General features: G+C 50.3%; 1 protein-coding gene across 23 annotated transcripts in view; it reads right to left on the bottom strand.

Annotated features, from left to right (window-relative positions):
• PCBP3 (poly(rC) binding protein 3) overlaps nucleotides 1-21,520 on the bottom strand; it is a 308,429-nt gene that overhangs the window by 111,223 nt on the left and 175,686 nt on the right. For 19 of the 23 annotated variants that reach the window (XM_051998342.1, XM_051998341.1, XM_051998332.1 and 16 more), the window contains one exon: nucleotides 10,414-10,505. The exons of 3 other annotated variants lie outside the window; for them this stretch is intronic. The gene's annotated coding sequence lies outside the window, so the exon portion shown is untranslated. Of the gene's footprint in view, nucleotides 1-10,413; nucleotides 10,506-15,648; nucleotides 15,716-21,520 lie in introns of all 23 variants that reach the window. One more of the 23 variants, XM_051998320.1, reaches the window with a different exon arrangement.

Raw genomic sequence — 21,520 nt, 5'->3', positions numbered from 1 at the left:
ATCAATACACAAAGGAACTATATAAACCCAAGTACAAAACAGCCAGTCAATAAACACTGATTAGGCACCTTCTCTGTGCCAGGCCATGTGCTAAACACTGTGGCTACAACAAGAGACAGAAGCCAGGTCCTGCCCTCCCAGTCTAATGGAAAGACCACCAGCCAATGGAGATGCACAAACAAGCTACACACAGGACAAATAGGAGATCATCAAAGAGGGAAGGCACTAGCATTCAGGGGGTGAAGGAAGCTTCCTGTAGAAAATGAGATTTTAGTTGGGACTTGAAGACAGCCTGAGACCTTAGGAACTCAAGAGCAGAACAGGGAGAGCCTTCCAGGGATGGGTAATGGCCAGAGAAAAGACCCAGAGGAAAGACATGGAGGGTCTTGTTTGTGGATCAGCTAAGAGTCACTGAACAGAAGAGCATTGGGGATGTAAGGTGTAAGAAGGTTATATTTGATCCTAGAGGTCAAAGGCAGCCGCTGGAGTTTATTGAGTTGAGGGGGTGACAAGGTCAGAACTGGGCTTTAGGAAAGTCACTTTGGTGGCTGATTGGAAGATGGACTGATGGGGAGAGACTTGGGCGGGCCCCCTCTGTCCTGCAGTGGCTGCTGCCATAGTCCAGGTGTGAAGTGATGAGGTTCTGCACCAGGTAGGGGACGTGTGACAGGAGAGAAGGGGTGGACTCAGGAGATGCTGCAAAGATGAAATCAATCTGCCTTGGAAAGAGCCTGTGCATGAAAGGAAAAGTGATTACTCTTGGTTGGATACTGAGGGGTTTTCCCTCTAGAGCAATAGGGAAGGTAGGGTGAGGAAGGAAAATATAATGAACTCCATTTTGGATTGCTGAATTTAATCAGCAGTTTGAGGTGTCTGAAGGGCAATTGGAGATGCAAGGCTCAGGATCAGCAGAGAAATCGGGGCAGGAGGGATGGATTCAAGTGGATCAGTGTAGAGATGGTAATTAAATTTATTGGAGTTCAGGAAAGTAATATGGAAGGAAAAAGAAGGGGGCCCAGGACAGAACTCTGAGGGCGTGGTCCGGAGGAGAATGCAGAGGGAAGACTCAGGAAGAGTGGTCAGATAGACAGGAGGAGAACCAGGAGAGAGGGGCGTCCCCAAAACCCAGGAGACAAAATCCCCAAGGGGAGATGGTGATCCGTGGTGTCAAAGAGAGGTCAGGGAGAAGGAAGATTGAGGAAGGGCCATTGGATTTAGCAATTAAAGACACAAGGAAGCAGAGAGGAGCTCACAGTGAATGGATTCATTTTTTCTTATAAAATATGAAACAGTTTTCTCTGCTTGGAGGGGAGAGCCTCAGACCATTTGAGGAGAGATGAAAACATTTGGTTCCACAGATAAAGACAAGCTTTAATAAATGATGAAATAGTAAATGATGATGGGTAAACAATGTCCATATAATAAAAATGAGAATATTATATAAATGGTTTTGCTGATTCAATTTGCTTATTTAGTGCCAAATCAATCAGATGATGAAAATATAGTTATAATGAAATTCAGCTGAAGTAACAAAAAGTCAGTAATCTCAAGGGAGATGATGAAAAAAATGAAAAAGCAGTGGGGCTGGCAGTGCCAGAGCCTGAACTGCACGACAAAGCAGGAATCATCAAAGCAATTTGCTAATGGTAGAATTAGAGCGAAGCTGATCCAGGGACGAGATTAGGTACACAGTGTACAGAAGCAGAGGGACAAAGTAGCAAAATGAACATAAAGACGACAGCTCCTGAGTAAGTGCTCAAGGACTTCTGGATAAAAGCGGCTTGTAAAACTGGAAAGCACTCAGATGGAAAGGAGCTCTAGACCAACATTTTCTCCTACATACAAAGAAAAGCTCCATAGAGACCATGACTTGGAGGTAATAGGTCATATCATAAGCATACTGTAGATGCAAGAAAGAAATGATCTTTCATATCCACGGATAGGGAAGAGTACATCACCAAACAAAGAGAAAAAGTTCAACTTTGATTATGTAATATTTTAAACAGTTTTTTTTATGTGAACCAAACTACTTCAATCAAAATCAGAAGTAAAATCCTAAAAGGAAAAAAAAAATCTTTGCAGTATTTCTCTGATAAAGATTATTTTTTCTTATTTTTTAAAAATTATTTTAACATTCTTTTCTTTTTCAATTGAGTTCCAAATTCTCTTCCTTTCTCCTACTCTCCCTTCTACCCACTAAGAAAATAAGCAATAAGGTCTCAATTATACATACGATGTCATACAAAACATGTTTCCATATAAGACATACTATACAAAAAAGTGAGAGAATTATACTTCAATTTACATTCAGAGTTCATCAATTCTCTCTCTGGAAGCAGGGAGGGGGCAGAATTTTTTCATCATGAGCCCTTTGGAATAGCCCTTTACAGCTAATCATCAGTACAACCTTGCTGTTAATGTGTACAGTGATCTCCCAGTTCTTGTCATTTCTCTTTGCATCAGCTCATATGGAACTTTTCATTTTTTTTTCCTTTTTCCTTTTTCTGAAACTACCCCCATTGTCATTTCTTATAGCACAATAGTATCCCTTACATTCAAATACCACAACTTGCTTAGTCATTGCCCAACTGATGGGCATTCCCTCAATTTCCAATTCTTTTATCACAAAAAGAGTTGCCATGAATTACAGGTCTTTTTCCTTTTCTTTTGCTCTCTCTGGGATACAGATACAACACAATATTGATGTTGCTGTGTCAGACTGTGTGCCCTTTGGGCTTAATTCCAGGTTGTTCTTCAGAAGGATTGGATCGGGTCACTGTTTTACTGGCAGCACACAAATGTCCCAATTTTTTCCCATTTCCTGCAACATCTGCCATTTTTGATAGGTGTAAGGTGATGTCTCCGAGTTGTTTAATTAGCATTTCTATAATCAGTTGTGATTTAGAGCATTTTTTCACATAACTATAAATAGCTTTGATTTCTTCTTTTGAAAATTGCCTGCTTATATCTTTTGACTATTTATCAACTGAAGAATGGCTCTTACATTTATAAACTTGACTTATCTCTATAAATATGAAAAATGAGGAATTTGTCAGATAAATTTGCTATTATTTTTAATGTTGCTTCGTTGTTTATGGTACCTTTTAAGCAAAACATAATTGCCTTCATCATCTCTTTTATTTGTCTATTTTTGCTTTTGTTTTGTCTGAGATCATGATTGCCATCCCTGATGTTTTTTTTTTCCCCAGCTAAAACATAATAGGCTCTACTCCAGTTGTTATCATTTGCTATTCCATCATTTGTCTAACTCTTTGTAAACCCATTTGGTATTTTCTTGGCATAAATACTGGAGTGTCTGTCATTTCCTTCTCCAACTCATTTACAAACTGGGACAAATAGGGTTAAGTGACTTTGCTACTCAGCCATTAGTCACACAGCTAATAAAGTATCTGAGACCAGATTTGGCACTGTGGGCACTACAGTGCCACATAGCTGTGCTTTCCAGCCCCTTATTTTAACTCTGTGTGTGTCTGTTTAAACTATCTCATAAACAACATATTGTTGCATTCTGGTCTCCAATCCATTATGCTATACACTTCTGTTTTATGGGTGAGCTCATCACATTTCTATTCACAGTTATGATGAATAACTGTGTATTTCCTTCCAACTATTTTCTTCTATTTATTCTTTTTTCTCTTTTTATTCTGTCCCTCATCAAAAGTCTGTCTGTTTTCCTTCTAACTAATGCCTCCCTCCTTTTTATCATCTCCTCTTTTTCTCTTATCCCCTTCCCCTTCTATTTTCCTATTGGGTAAAAGCAATTTCTATATACAACTGAGTGTGTATGTGTATACATACAGACATATATATGTATGCATGTGTGTGTATGTATATAATCTTTTCTCTTGGAACCAATTCTGATGAGAATAAAGTTCAAGCATTGCCACCCCCACATTTCTCCTCCATTGTAAAAGCTTTTCTTTGTACATTTCTATGTGAAAAATTTCCTCCATTCTACCTCTCCCTTTTCCTTCCTTTCAATGCATCCCTCTTTCTTACCCTCCATTTTTTAAGAGTTCATTCCAGATACATGGCCTCAGTCTATATAAACTCCTTTTAACTTCCCTAATAATGATAAAGTTCCTAGGAACTTTATATAGAAATTATATGAATCATTTTCTCACATAAGAATCTAAATAATTTAACCTTATTGCAAAGATTTCTCTCCCTTAAGATTTCTCTTTCATGTTTACTTTTTTATGATTCTTTTAAGTCTTGTGCTCAACATCAAATTTTCTATTCAGCTCTTGTATTTTCATCAGGAAGATTTGAAAGTCCTTATTTCATTAAATATCCATTCCTCCCCTCCCCTCAGAAGATTTTACTCAGTTTTGTTATATAGGTGACTCTTGCTTATAATACTAGTCCCTTTGCCCTTCAGAATATCATATTACAAACCCTCTGATCCTTTAATGTGGAAGTGACTAAATATTTTGTGATCCTGACTGTGGTTCCATGATATTTGAACTACTTCTTTCTGGCTGCTTGAAATGTTTTCTCTTTGGATTGGAAGTTCTGGAATTTGGCTATAACATTCCTGGAAGTTTTCATTTTGTAATCTCTTTTAGAAGGTGATCACTGGATTCTTTCAATTTCTATTTTCTGTATGCATTTAATATAACAGGGAAATTTCCTTTGATAATTTCTTGAAAAGTGATATTTAGCCTCTTATTTTTTTTTTTTTTGATCAAGGCTTTCAAGTGTCCCAAAATTATTAAATTATCTCTCCTTGATCTATTTTCCACATCAGTTGTTTTCAAATGAGGTATTTCACATTTTCTTCTATCTTTTTCATTCTTTTGATTTTGTTCTATTGTTTCTTGATGTCTCATGGAGTCATTAGCTTCTTCAGTGAGCTTTTGTACACCTTTTCCATTTGGTCTATTCTGATTTTTAAGGAGTTGTTTTCTTCAGTGAATTTTTGTGTTTTTTACAAGCACTAGGCCAATTCTGTTTTTTTCAAGGCATTATTTTCTTCAGTGTTTTTGGTGCCTCTTTTAACCAAGTTGTAAATGTTCTTTTCAGAATTTCCTTGTGTCACTTTCATTTCTTTCCCCAGTTTTTCCTTGAGCACTCTTATCTCGGGGGAATTGTTAGCTGGGGAAACTCTTACAGAAATTTTTCTTGTGCTTATGTCCAATTAGCTTTTTTTTTTGAGATGTCAGTTGTAACCTGCTTTCACATGGTTGTCTTTTTTTAACTTGTGTCTTGATCTTTTCTGCCATCATAGTAGCTTTTTATAGTAAAATTCTTTTTTGTTGTTGTTTGCACATTTTCTTCCAGTCTACATGTTGATTTTAAAACTTTTACGTTAAATTTAGTTGAGTTTTGCTCACCTAGATATGGGAAGGCCCCCAGATTCAGGCTATTTCTGCTGCTGTTTTAGATTCAGGCTATTTCTGCTGCTGTTTTAGATCTACAAGTTTTTGGTGCTTCCACGGTGTTATGATCCAGGGAGAGGTGTGGTCACTACTCTCTTGCTTTGTGTTCTGATTTTTACTCAGGAAGGGCTCCTTGATCCCCTGCAGCTGCAAGCAATAGTGCACCTCTTGGCCTTGGAATTGGGTCCAGGGGCCCTGCTACCTTGACCGACCAAAGCACTCCCTTCTCTGTGACCTAGAACTATTAGGGGTAATGGAGTTGTCAATCAGTGCCAGCGGCACCCAGTGCCAGCCAAGAATCCCTTGTAATCTCTTTCTGACCAGCTGTCTGGCCCCTTTACAATCTCTGGGTAGAGAGCTCCTAAAGTTGCTGCTTTGGCTCCATGTCCACTTCCAAGACCCACTGCTGGTGCTACTGCAGCACTCTAGGCCAGCCCCAACTCCAGCATCACGAACCTGACCTCCCAGGCTAGAAAAACATCTCATCCCAACCTTTCCCCAACTCTGCTGCTCCAAGATTTTCTTTGAGACATTATTTTAAAGTTGTTTAAAGCTGGGTTGCTGCTTGAATTTCACCATCTTCTCTTTGCCCCTAAGACTTTATTTTCAAGATATGTCTGGAACTTGATTACAAACAACTATATATAAAAATGCACCCAAATAAATTATAATTAGAAGAGTGAAAATCAAGAGAACTCTGAAGTTGTATTTCATATGCATCAGATTGTCAAAGATGACACAGAAAAGGAAAATTACATTTTTTGAAGTGACTTGCCCAGGGTCACATAGTAAATACCTGAGCCAGGATTTGGTACTGACAGAGTTTGGGGGAGGAAATTATCCCAAAGTCTCCTGACTATCAAGGGCCATCCAAAGACTACCGACATCCACTTAGAATGGGAATTCTCTACATTTAGAGAACTGTTCTTTATGCAGGTGGAAAGGGCAAACACGGCATTGAAATAATGGCATGCAGAAGAAGGATTTTTAGAAGAATTTAAGGATCTGATCTTCTGCTCAACTGTGAGCTTAGAGGGCAGTAGGAATTCAGGCTGGGCACTCTGCTCTCTGAAAAATTCAACTGAACAGATTTCTATCTTGAACCTTTCCATGATTAATTCTTTTTTTCTTCTCCATCCTCAGTCCAAATCTTTATATATAGGAAGTGACAGAAAAGGAGAAATAAAAGGAACCAGGAGAAATGAAAATGGCCAGGAGGACATAGAAGGTTGGAAAAGAAAGGCCGGGAATCTGACTACCGCTGCTGCAAGCCATTTTCCTTCCAAAAATAATGTCACCAGAGATAATTCTCTCTTTCTTTGTGGATCCAGAAAATATTTCAAATGGATTAAAAAGCAAACGTGCTCTTCTGTTTCCAATTGAACTCCCATCGCCCTCCCTCTCTACCTAGCAGGGACTCTCTAATTGAATTGCAGCAACAATATTGCTGCTAGCGCCACAACAAGCCATCTGCTGCTCCCGCCCTGTGAGGGGATGGAGGGTCAGAAAATGAAGGGAGATGGAGCAGAGCTGTTTAGTGCATTCCCCATAATGCTGATCCTACTGAGATTAGAGAGAGAAGATCCTACTTTAGATTAGCGGCTCCTCGGTCAGAGCTGGCCAGCCCAACCTTTGTCAAAGGCCCAGGGACACCAGGGGACGAGTCCTCGCTTGCCCAGGAAGAGGGCGGCGGAGCTGGGATGCACACTTGGCTCCCGCCCATTCCTCCAGGCCCATAGCAGCTCTCAGACTCTGGAGAGGGGCCCTGTGGCAGAGATGAAGAGGGGTGATGGCGGAGCAGGGCTCCCGGGGCGGGCAGGACAAGAGGAAAGAGCAGCCCTTCCCCATCCAGGACTGCGCTTTCCAGGCACCCAGGAGGCTTACTGGGATGCTATGGAACCCAAAGCTGGGGAAAGCCCCAAGAGGAAGAGGTAGCCAGGCTAGAGGGCACTGGGGAGTGATGGGGAGCTTGGGGTGCTCAGAGAGCGAGTGGGAGGTCTCGTTCCAAACCTCGATTCCTCCCCCCGCCCCCCGATAGCTGGCCGGTCACCTTGTACACTCGGTGCCAGCCCTGCTAACTCGACATCAGACCGGGTCAAGCAAACCGGACTCTGCTGCTGGCTTGGTGGCAACTGAGTCGCTGGAGGCAGCTGGGACAGGGGAGGCAGAGGAAGGGGGGCTTTTCAAAAGAAGTCCCAGTACTTGGATTGATAAGGAGATTCTATGGGATTTTGTGGGAAATTACTTAGATTCCCTTCAAGGGCAGCAAATTAAACATCTGGTTCAACAAAGGGAACACAAAAATGTGTTGCCCAAATGTAAAAACATTAATACATAAATCAAACCGATTCTCAGGATCTCTGAGCTGGGCAGGGTCTCTGAGGCCCCGGAGCTCCCGGCCCATTCTTGAAGAACTCCTGGGGGGGAGTGGGGACACAGTGGATTTAAAACTAGAGAAGATTTGACGAGTTTTCTCATCTGCCAAATGGGCATTGGGCCTAACGGTCTCTGAGCTCCCTTCGGGCTCTGAAAGCATGATGCTAGGAACATCACAGCTGGTAGGGACCTCAGAGCCACCAAGTCAGAGCGGACCTGGGCCTGGACAATGGCCACTGAGAGCTGGACTCTGCCCCTGCACATCTGAGCAGCTCTCCTTGGAGGCCTTCCTTCCGGCTTCCACAGAAACTTCCAGTAGCACAAGTGGGGGGCAGATCTGTGGGACGACCACCGGAGGCCCCTCCAAGGGCCCTCACGGGGCCCAGGCCGCCTAATCCAGCCGCCTTCTCACTCCCACCCTTTCATCTGGCTCATAAAGCGGCAGCAGAGGCGCCGAGTGCTGTGTAAGCCACAGTGTTGCACAAGTGTTTTGGGTTCAGGCGGTTTTCAGGGATCCCATCTGAAGGTTTCCTGGCAAAGACACCGCAGGGATTTCCCCCTCCAGCTCCTTTTACAGAAAAGGAGGCTGAGAAAATGGGCCGAAGTGACTTGCCTAGAGTCGCACAGCTAGGAAGCGGAGCCTTTCTGACGGCCGGACGGCCGCTCTGGGCCTGACGGCTCCCCCGGCCGCCTCCTCACTATTATTTTACTTATTAGTATTTATTGACATGGAAGCTTGAGCTTTTTCCTGGTGGTCTCTCCATCGTGGCCCCCGGAGGCAGGTGGTCCTCCCACCCCATGGAATCCGCTTATAGCGTATGGCCTTTGGGGGTAAAGCTGCCTCTCCCCTTTCCCCACTGGCCTCTGCAGGGGAGCCCGGGAGGCCAGCCTTCTATTCCTCCTCTTCCTCTGCTCCTGCCCAGGCCAGCCCCCGGCCCTCTCAGACCTCTGGCTCCCTTCAGATCCCAGGTCCAGTGCTGAGATCTTTCTCCTCCCACCTGCTCCAGCTGCAAGGGGTCTCCCACTCCCAAAAGGAAAATAGGAGGGGGAAAGCATCTGTTACAGAAGCAAAACTTCAGCGTTTGCTCGGTGGAGGGAACTCAAGCTCCCAGAGGGCAGCGAGAGTCTCCCTTGTAATCCCTGGCCCCGCACTGTGAGCGTGGTCCCCGCATAATAAATGCCCACTGCTCCCTGGAGAAAGCTCCCATTCAGCGTTCAGAGTCCTCCAAGGTTCATTGTCTAAAGTCAGCTTCTCGGCCTCTGGGCCTCCCCGCCCCCAGCATCATGGGGGGAGGGCGACTTTCTCCTCTGTTCTGCTTTGTATTGGACTCACCCACAAGCCCTCCCCTCGGCCCCCTTTATTTTTATCTCTCCTGCCCTGGGGGAGGGGGACTTGTTGAGAGAGGGGTCTGTGGAACCTTTCCCTTGGTAAAGAGCTCAGCACACAGTAGGTGCTTCATAAAGGCTCTGTCCCGCCTTCTCCTTTATCACCTCCGGGCGCCTCTGGGCACTCACAGCCTCCCAGGTTAGGGACCGCGAGAGCTCAGCGGCGGCCATGTCGGCATTTTGTTAAGTTTCTCTCTCATTATCTCTAGAGAAGGAAACTGAGGCCAGGCTGGATGCTGAGTAGCAGAAGCGCCCGAGACCCTCGGATTCTAAGCCAGGACGCCTCCCTCTGGGCCGGCCCGCCCCCCACCCGCACTGAAAACCTCTGCGCTGACTCCCCGAGGCCCTGCTGGGGCCTGGCAGCCCTGAAAAGGCCTCAGAGTCCGGGGAAATGAGACTGGTCCCACTCCTGAAGCCCCCGGACAAAGATCCCCCACAGGCAGTGGAGGAAACTGGGCTGTGAGGGGTGGAGAGGGGGCAGGGATTCTGAAGGAACCTCCGGGGGCTTCAGGGGGTGGAGACGGACAGCTGAGAAGGGTTAGAGGAGGGAGGGGGATTCGGCCAAAGGGGATTCGGCCAAGGGGAACAAAGGAGGACTCCGGGCGAGCTGATGCCGTAACAGACAGGGCCGAGCCGGGGAGGAGCCGGAGCCGCTCCCAGAGTGGACAGCGGCCTCCTTCTGGCTGGCACGAGCAAGCGGCGGGAGGGAGTCCTGGGAGCCGACCAGGACCGAGATCGCCCCTCCGGGCCAAGCCCACGGGTCTGGGGCCTCTGGGGCAGGAGGCCCACAAACGGTGACCCCTGGTCCTGGCCTGCCCAGGGCTTGTCCGGGACGTTCTCCCCGACCCAGCTTCCTGCTCTGGGAAAGTACACGGACTGGGCCCTGGCTGGTGACCCTGGCTGGTGACCCTGGCTGGTGACCCTGGCTGGTGACCCTGGCTGGTGACCCTGGCTGGAGACCCTGGCTGGTGACCCTGGCTAGTGACCCTGGCTGGTGACCCTGGCTGGAGACCCTGGCTGGTGACCCTGGCTAGTGACCCTGGATGGTGACCCTGGCTGGTGACCCTGGCTGGTGACCCTGGCTGGTGACCCTGGCTGGAGACACCGGACTCTGACCCCCCCCCCCCCACAAATGGCTCCTGGGGCTTTTTTCACTTGCGCTCATGTTGGGGGGGGCACCTCCCACACGGATGAGGGAGAACGGCTGCTCCGGACCTGGGGGGGGCAGGGCGGGGAGCCCCCCACTCACCTGGGTCCAGGTGGAACTTCCCAGGGGCCGAGGTCTCCTCCCGTAGGGATTCAGCAGAGCCGACGCTTTGTGTCTGTGCAGCCCCCGGGGACCTGGGGACAAAGGGGAGCGGCAGCGTCAGGGACTGGGGCGTGGGCCGAGGGGGACAGCCGGGATCCGAGCCCCAGAACCTGAATCCCAGTCGGGGCAGGTTGGGTCAGACGGGCCGGTGACGGCCCCAGGGGAAGGGCGAGGGGGCCGCCAGCCTCGGAGGAGCCTCCGTGAGGGGTTCCGGCCCCGGCTCCTGGGAACCAGGCTGGAGGCAGCAGCTTTTACAAAGGCCCCCGAGGCCCCGCTGACCTCAGAGGCCTCCCTTCCCGCCACCCTCCGCGGGCTGTTCCAGTTCTCCCATCACAGCCCTCGGGGTGGCGGGGTCCCGAAGCCCCGAGTTCAAATCCGGCCTTGGGGACTGGTCAGTAGGACCCTGCGTAAGGTATTTGGCTGCCGTTTGCCTCAGCTTTCTCATCTGTCCAACAAGGGCGGTAGCACCTGCCTCTCCAGCCCCAAGGGGCCGTGATCACGGGATACCTCGTGCCCCGGAGCTTCTCCGCTTTCGGGGAGCCCTTGGCCAGCATCCGGGCCCTGAGGGAGGCGCGGCCCGGGGGCGGAGTTCCGACCCCCTCCCTGAGAGCGGACTCTCCCACAGTTTCCTTGCCCCTATCGCCTCGCAGACGGCGCTAGATCAGCTGGGACCCGCACTAACAGAGACAAGGTCTGCCTGGGATCTCCCTGTACCCAGGACATCGCAGGGGCCCCGCGGGCAGACCGACAGCGCGCCCTTTGGTCTCCGCCCTCAGCCAACGAAGCTGGGAAAGACCCAACCGGGGGCGGGGAGGAGGCGAGGCTGGGCCGGGGGTCAGAGACCCCGGGGAGGGGCAGCCTCCGGCAGCGTCGGGGCCCCAGGCCCTCCGGACCATTCCAAAGCTTTCCCCTGCATCGGGGCCAGGGCAAGGGCCGTGCGGGGGGCGGGGGGCGGGGGGCGGGGCCCGAGGGGCTGCACTGGCAGGAACTGGCCTCTGAGGGGTTTTTCCTCATTTCCTCTTTCAGATGCAAGTTTCAAAATTAGCTGAGTAACAAGGACTCTTCCAGAAATGGCCCCAGCAGCCACGGCTTCGAAGCCGTTTGTGAAAAGGTAGAAAATCCCTCCAAGTCTCCAAGACTCGTGTTTTCCTGGCGCTTCCGGCAGCGCCATTAGGAAGGAAACGGCGGGACTACGAAGATCCATTATTTTAGAAACTGAGAGGACACGGCGTCCTACAAACGCCATTACGTCACCGCCAGGGCCGGCGGAGTCCGAGGGACCGGCCCGTGTGAGGGACGCGGCCCGGGCCGGGGCGAGGGGCGGAGGGCTCGGGAGGCGTGTCCCACAGGCGGCGGAGCCCCGCCCCCGCCCCGCCGCGTCCCAGGGCTCCCAGCGGCTTCGAGGTGGGAACGTAATGAAGCTCCAGAACAGTGATGGGGGGACTTTTCTTCCATGGAAGGAGGGGGATGGGGAGCCGCTCGCAGAGGGGGCCGGAGGAGGCTCGGAGCCCGTGACCCCTGCTCCCGGCCCTCCCTCCCTCGGCGTCTCACGCAGACAGACACGGAGATTTCATGCCCCAGTGAGCAAGCCTTCCGAGCGCATCAGCTTCAAAGGGACGGCCGCCTGCTGTGGCCCCTCCTGGGCACGGCCGCCCCGCGCGCATGCGCACAGAGGCTCAGCGGGCCGGGTCCGAGCGGCCGCTCCCAGACCCACCGGGCCTCCGGGAGGCGCGGAAGCAGAAGGGCGGCCCGAGGGCGAGTCCTTCAGAGGGTCCCCGCGCCCAGGCTTTGCCAGACGGGCCGACGGAGCCGCGGAGGAGGCCACTGGCCCGGAGCCAGCCCCTGCCCGGGAAAACCGGCCCAGAGGGAGCGGAACTGATACCTGCCCGGGAGGGGGGGCTGCCCTCTGGGAGTCGGGGATCAGAGGCTCTCGGGCCGACCCCTGCAAGTCTCCGGGGCCAGCTAGGAAAGGCCTGAGCAAACTTTGCCCCGACAAAGCCCGGCCGCCCCGGGGAGGAGGCAGCCAGGGACCCGTTCCATGGACCCCTCCCCCCTTCTTCCGCCTGGGCGAATGCCCCGGACACGGCCCGGCCCGTGAGCCGGAGGCGGGAGAAGAGGCCCTGCCCATCCCGGCCCAGCCTGACTGAAGAGGGCCGGGCATCCGTGGGGCTGGCGGGGGTCAGGGGCCTTGGGGGCACTCGTCCGGTCGCTCCTCGTCCCCTGGGGCTGCCCTGGGACTGAGAGGAGCGAGGGAAGCCAAGATGGCGGCAGGAAGGGTAGAATCACGAGAAAAATCGGTGGGGGCAAGTCCGGTCAGACTGGCCAAGCCAGGACCATGAGAACGGGAGGACGCGGCCTCCCGGAGAGGAGGGCAGCCTCCGGGGGTACAAGGGGCGGGGCAGCTAGGGGCGGGCACACGGGTGCTGCCAGCCAGGCCACGGAGTCTCCAACTGACGGTACCAGTAGTGTCAGGCCGGAGTGGGTACTGGGACCCAGACGGGCCATGGGGGACGAGGAGCCCAGCTGGCTAGAGCCCCTCAAAGCCCCCAGCGGCCTCCCCTTCCTCCCCCAGTATTCGTGGGCTTCGTAGCACACGGGCCTCAGGAACCTGGGGGGGGAGCAGCCACACAGAAAAGAAAGGGGGGGCTGAGTCCGAGAGGGGCTGCCCCCCCCCCAGGGAAGGGAGAGTCCAGGGAGCAGCAGGCTTCCCAGGCCCCGCCCACCTCATCCCAGCCACTCCCCAACAACTATGGATGAGCTTCTGAATGCTGGCTCACAGAGGGCGGTTCTCCCCCTGGGCTCATGGACAAAGATGGGCTGGAACCTCCAGCCCAGGGGGGAAGGACCATCCCCCACTGGAGGCAGACCTTGTCCATATGGACGGGCGGACGGTGATCTTGGGGACGGCAACGAGGCAGCAGAAGGACCAGCGGCGAGAGACCCGGGAAGGTCTGGATTCAGGTCCCGCTACCGCTAACCGAGACCCGGCCTGGGCAGCGGCCCCTCGGCCCCGGCTCCCATCTGCTGAATGAGCGGCTTGGTCTAGGGGAACGCCGAGGCCGCTTTCAATTTCACACCCTAAGTCCCCGGGAAATGAAAAAATGTCCCGACTCCAAAAGCTTTGGGGGGGGCACCTGGTCGACTCTTCGGGGCCTCGTTCTGAGAGCCAACTACTCTGAGTCCTCCTGGGGCTCCTGGGGGCCCGTCTGTGTAGGGGTGAATGGGGCACAATGGAAGGGGGCAGAGGGGGATGGAGACCCAGGAGAGGCGAGGCTGAGGGGGATCCATGGAGAGAGACGGGCACGGCAGCAAGGGAAGGAAGATGCCAACCAGGAAACCTTTGGCATGAGAATCACAAAGATTCACAGAGAGAGAGGGAGGGAAAGAGAGGGAGGAAGGGAGAGCAGAGGGGAGGGGAGAGAGAAAGAGAAAGAGAGAAGGGAGAGAGAGAAAGAGAGAGAAGGGAGAGAAAGAGCCATAGAGATGAGAGAAACAGAGACAGAAACAGACAGAGACAGAGAGACAGAAACAAAGAGACAGAGACAGAGAGAGAGACAGAGAAGGGAGAGAGAGAAACAGAGGAGGGGGGCAGGGGAGGCGAGACAGGAGTCATCAATCTTGCAACAATCAGTATCCTTAATGCTCTTTTGCTATCCTGCATTCCAGCAGTTTGGGGGCCAGACAAGTCCAGGCCGACTAGGCCACGCTCCGGCGTCTGGGAAGCTCCAGCAGCCGGTTATTGGCTGTCCTTTCTGCAACCTTGGACAGGCTCTGCCTCCCAAATGGGAGAGTTACGGGCAGAGCTGCTGCGGGCGGGCTCACATGAAGTCACTGCTGAAGCAGGGCTCGGCTCAGACCCCCCCTTAAAGCTGCAGCTTTGGGGCCAGTTCCAGGCAGGGCCTCTCCCGGGGGAAGCCCCCATGCCCGCTGCTGGAGGGGGGAGGAACCGCTGCCACCCCCCCTGTGGAAACATCCCCTGGGCAGGAAGGACCTCACCTGCCAGCAGGCAGCCCCGCCCCCACACGGCCCGGCCCATCTGCAGCAGCTCGCACTTTGCAGTTATTGCAGCTGACTTTTTTTCTTCAAGAGACTCAGTAAAACCTTGATCCTCCTCAGCTACTGGCCAAAGGTTGCTCGGCTGGGACGTGTGAGGGGCCTTTACCGGACAGTGAAACTCCTCCTCCTCAGCCCCGGAGCCGAACTGGCCCCTGTTCCCACCAGAACCAAGGTCCTGGGACCCCGGCGCCACCAGGGCCTGCTGAGACCCCGACGGCCTCTCTCCTCCCTCCCACGGGGGTGGGGGGGGGAAGGGGCCAGCATCGCCGGAGCCCGGGAAGGCCGCCTCCCAGAGTGAGGTTCGAGGCGGATTCTGAGGGGCAACAGGGGACAGAAGCAGGGCCTGCACAAGGGCCAGCGGAGAGGGCTCGGCTGTCGGGGGGTGAGGAGTCAGAGAGGAAGACCGAAGGGAGAAAGGAGCCAGGCGAGGAAGGCTCACAAAGCCAAACAAAAGATCTGGGGAGCTCCCAGGGTTTGTGGAGCAGGAGCTGGGGGAGACATCACCGTCTGCCCTGGGTTGTAGGAAGCTCACTTGGGTGGCGCATAAACAGGCAGGCAGAGCCCCTGCCCCATGGTCCAGGGAGAGGTGAGGAGGGCCTGGCCCAGGAGGGGGCAGGGGCAGGAGAGAGGTGGGGGTGGGGCAGATTCTAGAGATGTTGAGAAAAGGGCCGGTGGGATCGGCAGTGATGGTGAGGATGACATTCAGGGGTCATGGGCGATGAAGCAGAAACAGAGGGAATCATACAAGATCATGATCCAAAAGGGAATTCCAGAATTAACGTGGAGTAGAACAGATACATGACGGCAAGAGTCAGAAACTGTGACGTGAAGTAGAAGAGGAGGTGGCGAGAAACGAGCAGATCCAGGAAAGAGGAAGAATTTTGGAAGGAACAATATGTACACTGACGTTCCCAGTGTGAAGGCAGGAAAGGCTACGGGCCAGGCATTTAACACCGAGCAAGGAAGGAGAATGGCCTGGGAGACGCCCGCTCCAGAATCTCGACTGTAGCATACGTCTGGACGGACAAACGTCAAAGGAAGACGAGATCCTCAGGGATGGTAGAAGAGTAATTATCTGGAAGTAGAAGTGGTCAGTAAGGAGTATTTTGACTCTCTTACCTCAGTGAGTCATGGGGGAGGATGAAATCTGGCCGGGGCTGGACAGGGCGGTCAAAGAAGCAGAGTCCTGAGGAGGGAGTGAAATGGCAAAAGATTTAAGGTGAAAGCAAATTCATTATGGAACAAGCATTCTAGAGAGCACCGTAGGAAGGGTAGGAAGGGAGCTTCAGTAGGAGTAGATTATGGAGAAAGGAAAGAAAGGAGAAGCCAGTGAGAAACAGGGAATGGGATTTATATAATGATGGTTGAAGTTTTACAATCACTGTTTAGGAAAGAATGTAAGGTTAATAAAATGCCAAACATTGAGGAATTAATCTAGACAGATTATTAGTGGCTGGAGAGACTGCTCAGGATCCTCCTTTAAGGTCTAACTTCTTGACAATCCCAGTGTCTCCACCTCAGCTTTAGATTTCTTATATCCCTCTTTGAGAAAGAAAATAAAAGCAATGAAAGAAAGAATGGAAGGAAAGAAGGGAGGGAGGAAGAAAGGAAAAAAGGGAGGAAGAAAGAGAGAAAGAAAGAGGGAGGCAGGGAGGGAAGGAGGGAAAAGGAAGGAAGGGAGGGAGGGAGGAGGAAGGAAAGAAGGAAGAAAGGAAGGAAAAGAGGAAAGGAGGAAAGAAAGAAGAAAAGAAAGGAAGGGAAGGAGGAAGAAAGGGAGGGAGAAAGAAAGAGGAGGGAAGAAAGAAAGAAAGATGGAAGGAAGGAAGGAAATAAAATGAAAATGAACAGTGCAGACAATAGAAATAAATGAAAATAATGAAAATGGTATCACTTTCAGTAAATACATTGATATCCCCTGGAAGGTAAGAAGAGCTAAGGAAAACAGCAACAGTCACTTTAATCTTTTTTTTTTCACTTTAAGGTGGGGAGGGGAGTATGATACACAAGATCATCATGACTCTAACCCAGTAAACTGAGTCTTCACAGAGCTCCTTCCAGCATGTGCAAGCTACCCAGCTTCAAAGATGGCTTCATGGTGACCCCGTTCTCTGTCACCGGCTCTTAGGTTGGTTCCTGATATTCAAACTATTCCCCATAAATACTTGTCAGGTGAAGTCAGGAAAGTAAATGAAACTTCAAATCTCCGTATACATGTTGGCGTGTGATGGTGGCTAGTAAATATCTGTGGGGGGAAATCTTGTTAAGCGAAGTCTTTGAGAGACCAAATGGCGTCGGGGGCCGGTGTGTGCGACAAGGTGTGTTCCGCCCTTCACTATGTATAACTGACAGTTTTATTGTTTTTGGCGTCTATGAGTGAGGGTCCCGATGAACCTCCTCCCCAGCCCTGACCTTAGGAATCATGGCTCCCAAGGTTTAGGGCTCAGATGAGGAGGATGAAGGTTTACTCTGCCAATAAACCACTCCACAGGCCGGGGTAAGGCCCCGGAACTAGTTCCTCCAGAAGCCCCCTTCCTATTATCTGACTAAACGGAGCCCTGGAGGTGGAGGCGGTCTGTAAAGCAGCTCCCAAGTCCTTCCAGGGACCCTCCTCCCTGCCCAGTGACAGCATGGCTGCCCTTTCCCATCTGAGAGCGACCATTGCCCCCCCTGACTTTTCTGAAGCTCCCGTGGAGATGAGCTGGGCTGGCAGGTGATGGGGGTAGGGAGGCCTTCGGGAACGTGTGGGCCTGTTTGGTTAGATTTGAGCCGATTTTCTAGAAATGCATTACCGGCCTCTGGCCCTCGGCTGTTCTCTGCTTTGTTCAATTCTGGGGAATGTCATGAAGGATTTTGTTTGGGATCAGTAAGTGGAAGGGAATGACAAGGCTGCATCTGTGGTAGATAAAGAAGGTAATAATTAAAATAATAACAACAATAACAACATCTCCTTGTCTGAGGAAAATCCTATCTGATTCCCCTGAATAAGATGGAAACAAGATCTCTCTAATAACTCTTTCGAAAGAGTTGTGTGGGACTGATAGAGCAGGGGAAGGGGAGCAGGAAAGCATGGCAAAGAAGGGCAATGCCTGCCAGGCTGGAGAATGTGGGGGACGCCCCATACCCCAAGTCTGCGATGGTTCCCAGAAAGGCCTGGCAAGGAACCTGAAGCGCTGGAAACTTGGGCTCTGGCAAGTGGGTCAATACCCCACCAGTGGCACACGGTTGTCCCTAAGGGCCAAAGAGACGGGGATCCCCCTTAAACCCACTGCAACAATCAGTTTGACATGAAGGACAGAGGCACTCCAAGGCAGTAAGATGAACCAGAATAAAACAATTTTCAGCAATCTGAAAATTTAAATCCAAATCTCGATCTCGATATGTGTGTCATTTCATTCCTGTGGGCCTCAGTTTCCTCATCTGTAAAAAGGGAGGTTGAATTAGATGACTGCTTAGAGCCTTGATGACTCCAGATCTGTGACCCTGTCATCCAATGACCACAGCTTAACTGCTAGGAACACTTCCATGCATGGGGCGTCAACCACTAAATCAGGCAGACTAAGGATTCGTAAAATGAACTCTTATTATGCTCCTCCCATAGCATCCTATCAGTCATCAGCAAGCCCTTCACACTCCCTCTTGCCAACAACTCCAAGTCATGCAACAACGCCCCACCGATCAGTGCCGGCAATCCTAAGATATCACTTCATCCCTAAGGTGGGAGTTAATGAAAATAGAGATGAGTCCAAGCATCTACTGAAATTTGAAGAAGAAAAATGAGGAACTAGAGACCCCTAAAATATTCAGTTAAGATAAACTTCAAAAATGGAAACTAATTATAAACCAATCGGGAAAATTAACGAATGTATCTCAAATAGTTTGGAAAAGGAAATGGACATCCTTAGACTGGAATTCCAAAAAGCTCCCTTTGAATTTGGTGACATGAATGCAAAAACTTTTCTCATTCTAAAAGAAAAATTAAAAGAATCTGGGCCTGCTGTCCCCAGTGAGGGCCATTCACAGAGGCAGATGCTGAATGTCACCCTGGCAGAAGCAACTTGTGAGTGCTCAGGAGCCTATGTAAAAGGCCCTGGAAGGAACCACCAGCTTCTGGCTGGTACACATTGTCAAAACTGGAAAGTCCTTTTGGTCAACTAGAGACAACAAAAACCAACCAGGAGAACTGAATCTGGTGAACAAAAGCAGACCAGGAAAACAGTCTGAGTGTCACAGGAAACAAATGGTTTCGGCCTTTCCAACTTGACTCCAGGGGCTTGCGAAGTAAAAAAAAAAATAGAGTTGAGAGAAAACTCCAAAAGAAGGAGCCAAGATTTCAAGTGGTTTATGTGGTCAGAGGAACAGCACAATAAAAATGCAAGTTGGATCTATAGAGATCCTCCAAAGCTCTTGTACCACAATACAATGAGTGACATGTCATGTCGAGGAGGTAGGCGACGGATTGAAATTCTGCATTTCTGTATCTCTGGGACAAATGAGATACATCATCATTGGCTCAAATGCTTCAAAAATTACCAGCAAAGCATCTTTACAGCTTCCTCTCAGATTTAATTTATTTCTTCTTCTTTTACAAAGGGCAGCACAGATTTATCACCAAAAACAACACCAAGGAGCCTTCCAACTTGTGTTTATATACTTTATTAATGCATGAGAAGGTTAAAATTAAAAAAAAAAAACTTTATAAACATAGTTAAGAAAATAAAATAATATATGAGCTGCTAAGAAAAAAGGGTGAGCCAAATATAAAAAGCAACTTGTTTCCTATTCAGTAATGATTAAACAAACCAAGCACCATAACACCCACACTGCCTTCACTATCACAAAGCCTTTGACTCAGTCCCACACTCATGACTTATTCACATACTTAAAATATAGTGAGAACTCTAGAATATTTGATGTTTAATTAGAAAACTGCTATTTAAAACAGACCCCTTCCCCACTATGGTCAGAAAGAATTCATGCAAAATATGGCATTTTTAAGGAGCCATTTTAAGTCCATTTTGGTTCTGCCTGTCTTTAAATCTATTATTATCCTTCCTATACAGAATTATATATGGCATTTCATAGTCTAACAAGAGAAAGATGAAAGTGCCTTATTAATAACTCAATGTACACAGATGACAGTGAATTGTACAGCTCTCCTGAAAAATACACATAATTCTTTCTTCTCATAGAATCTTTCTTGAGTGATGGCAAAATATCATTTGGACTTGATGAAAATAAGATTCTTAGTATATATCAAAGGAGGTAGAAGCTGAAGACTTTTGGCTTGAATCCAAAGGTCCCACTGAGCCAACGGATGATGGCCATACCCATGATCACCTTGGCTTCTGCCTTGGACACGTTAAGTAGAAGACCATGGATGGACACAGTCAGAGACTGACCAAAACTAGAGATGAAAAGGAAGAATATGCTGAAAGCAATGATCGCTTGTGCGATGTCGGTCTGAAAGTGAATCACAGCTGATATGGAAAGTATTCCAACAAAAAATAACCATATAGGAGTGCAGGCTACCCGGGCCCATCACCTCAAGGTAGCTTTGGGAAAAACGAGTATTTCATCACCAAGAGAGGAAGAGATTCGCTAGGTATTCTCAGTGCACGTGACACTTCTGTGTGACCCCAGCAAGGGATGTCACTCCACAGAGTTCCAGACCAATCTCTGAGTTTATAAGTTGCAGGGAAAGGGCTGATCCACATTTCCCCAGGAACCTAAAATCACACGTTCAGTCCATCTCTTTACCCAACAAAAGCTCCTGCGACATTAATGAAGAACAGGGCCCACCATTGCCACGACAGAAAGATGCACATGGCCTCTTTTAAAGAAAAAAGAGAAGTGCTGGCCTCCCCTGGAGTGACCACTTTATCCCCCAGCCGTCCTGCCAGCTCTCCATCTACTGCCTGCCCCTGGCACTTGGTGAGCGGGAATCAACTGCCCCCTTCCCCAGGGAGGAGACTTTGCCCGGCAGCTGGCACCAAATCTGAGCTGCCCACCTCCATGCTTCTAGCCAGCAGGACATCCACAGCCCAAGCAGTGCCCAAGGCTGGCCGAGTCGGGGATCGTTCAGCTAATGCCTAGGGGCACAGCAGGAAGGATAGATCGAGCCCTTCTTGGTATTATTAGCCAAGGAACGGAGGTGCCCTGTACCAGCGGACCCTTCGGGGAGGTGTTTGGGGAGACCTTCCCTCTCTGCCTGAGCAGCCAAGTTACGTCCAAGCTCGGTTCTCCCTGGCAGTTTCAGCTTCATGCCAGCATCACTTTGGGGCTCGAGGGGGCTGATGACTTTTCCCCAAGAGGCTGTACCCTGTCATGTCGCTTTAAAAAGAATGACTCTTTATTGGCTCCACTCACTCAGGCCCTCAGTCTTGTTATCATCCTTGACCACTCACTCACACTCATGCGATGTCTCCAAGGCCCCTCATGTGGGGGTCCTGTCTTACCCTGAGATAGCCCTCGTTGCTTCTCTCTGACTCCTAAAGTAGCCTTCCTTCCAATCAGCTTTCTGCCTTCTCCCTTCCCCGGTCCCTTCCCTTCCCAGCTGACAAGGAGCAGCTCTGGCTGTGCCATCCTTCACTACACCGAATACCAACTTCTTTGGGGTTTTCCAGGCTCCTCGTGAGCTGGCCCTTTCCTTCCTTTCCAGTGTCTTTCCCAAACTCTGGGTTCCTGCACTGCTGGTCTCCATGCCTTTGCCCTGGCTGCCACCCTGAACTACCTCTTGGATGCCTTGGCTCTCCTCTAGACCCCACTCATCTTCTGCTGGTTCCCCCAGTGCCCATGGCTTTGCCCTGAGATGGCTCCCCTCTACTCCGGCTCTCCCTTGGACTTGTTCCTTGTGTTCCTTCTCTTCTCCTGGGGGCTCCGGGAGAGCAGGGGCATTTGCTTCAGTTTGGTTGCCTTTCTTTGCCCCTCCAGTGCTCAGCCAATGCCTGGGGACTTCATCAATGCTGACTGAGTGACCAAAAGCATTTAGCAA

The sequence above is a fragment of the Antechinus flavipes genome, chromosome 4 (genome assembly GCF_016432865.1).
Source record: "Antechinus flavipes isolate AdamAnt ecotype Samford, QLD, Australia chromosome 4, AdamAnt_v2, whole genome shotgun sequence".
In the NCBI taxonomy this organism is placed as follows: domain Eukaryota; kingdom Metazoa; phylum Chordata; class Mammalia; order Dasyuromorphia; family Dasyuridae; genus Antechinus; species Antechinus flavipes.
This window is presented reverse-complemented; position numbering and strand designations above follow the sequence as displayed.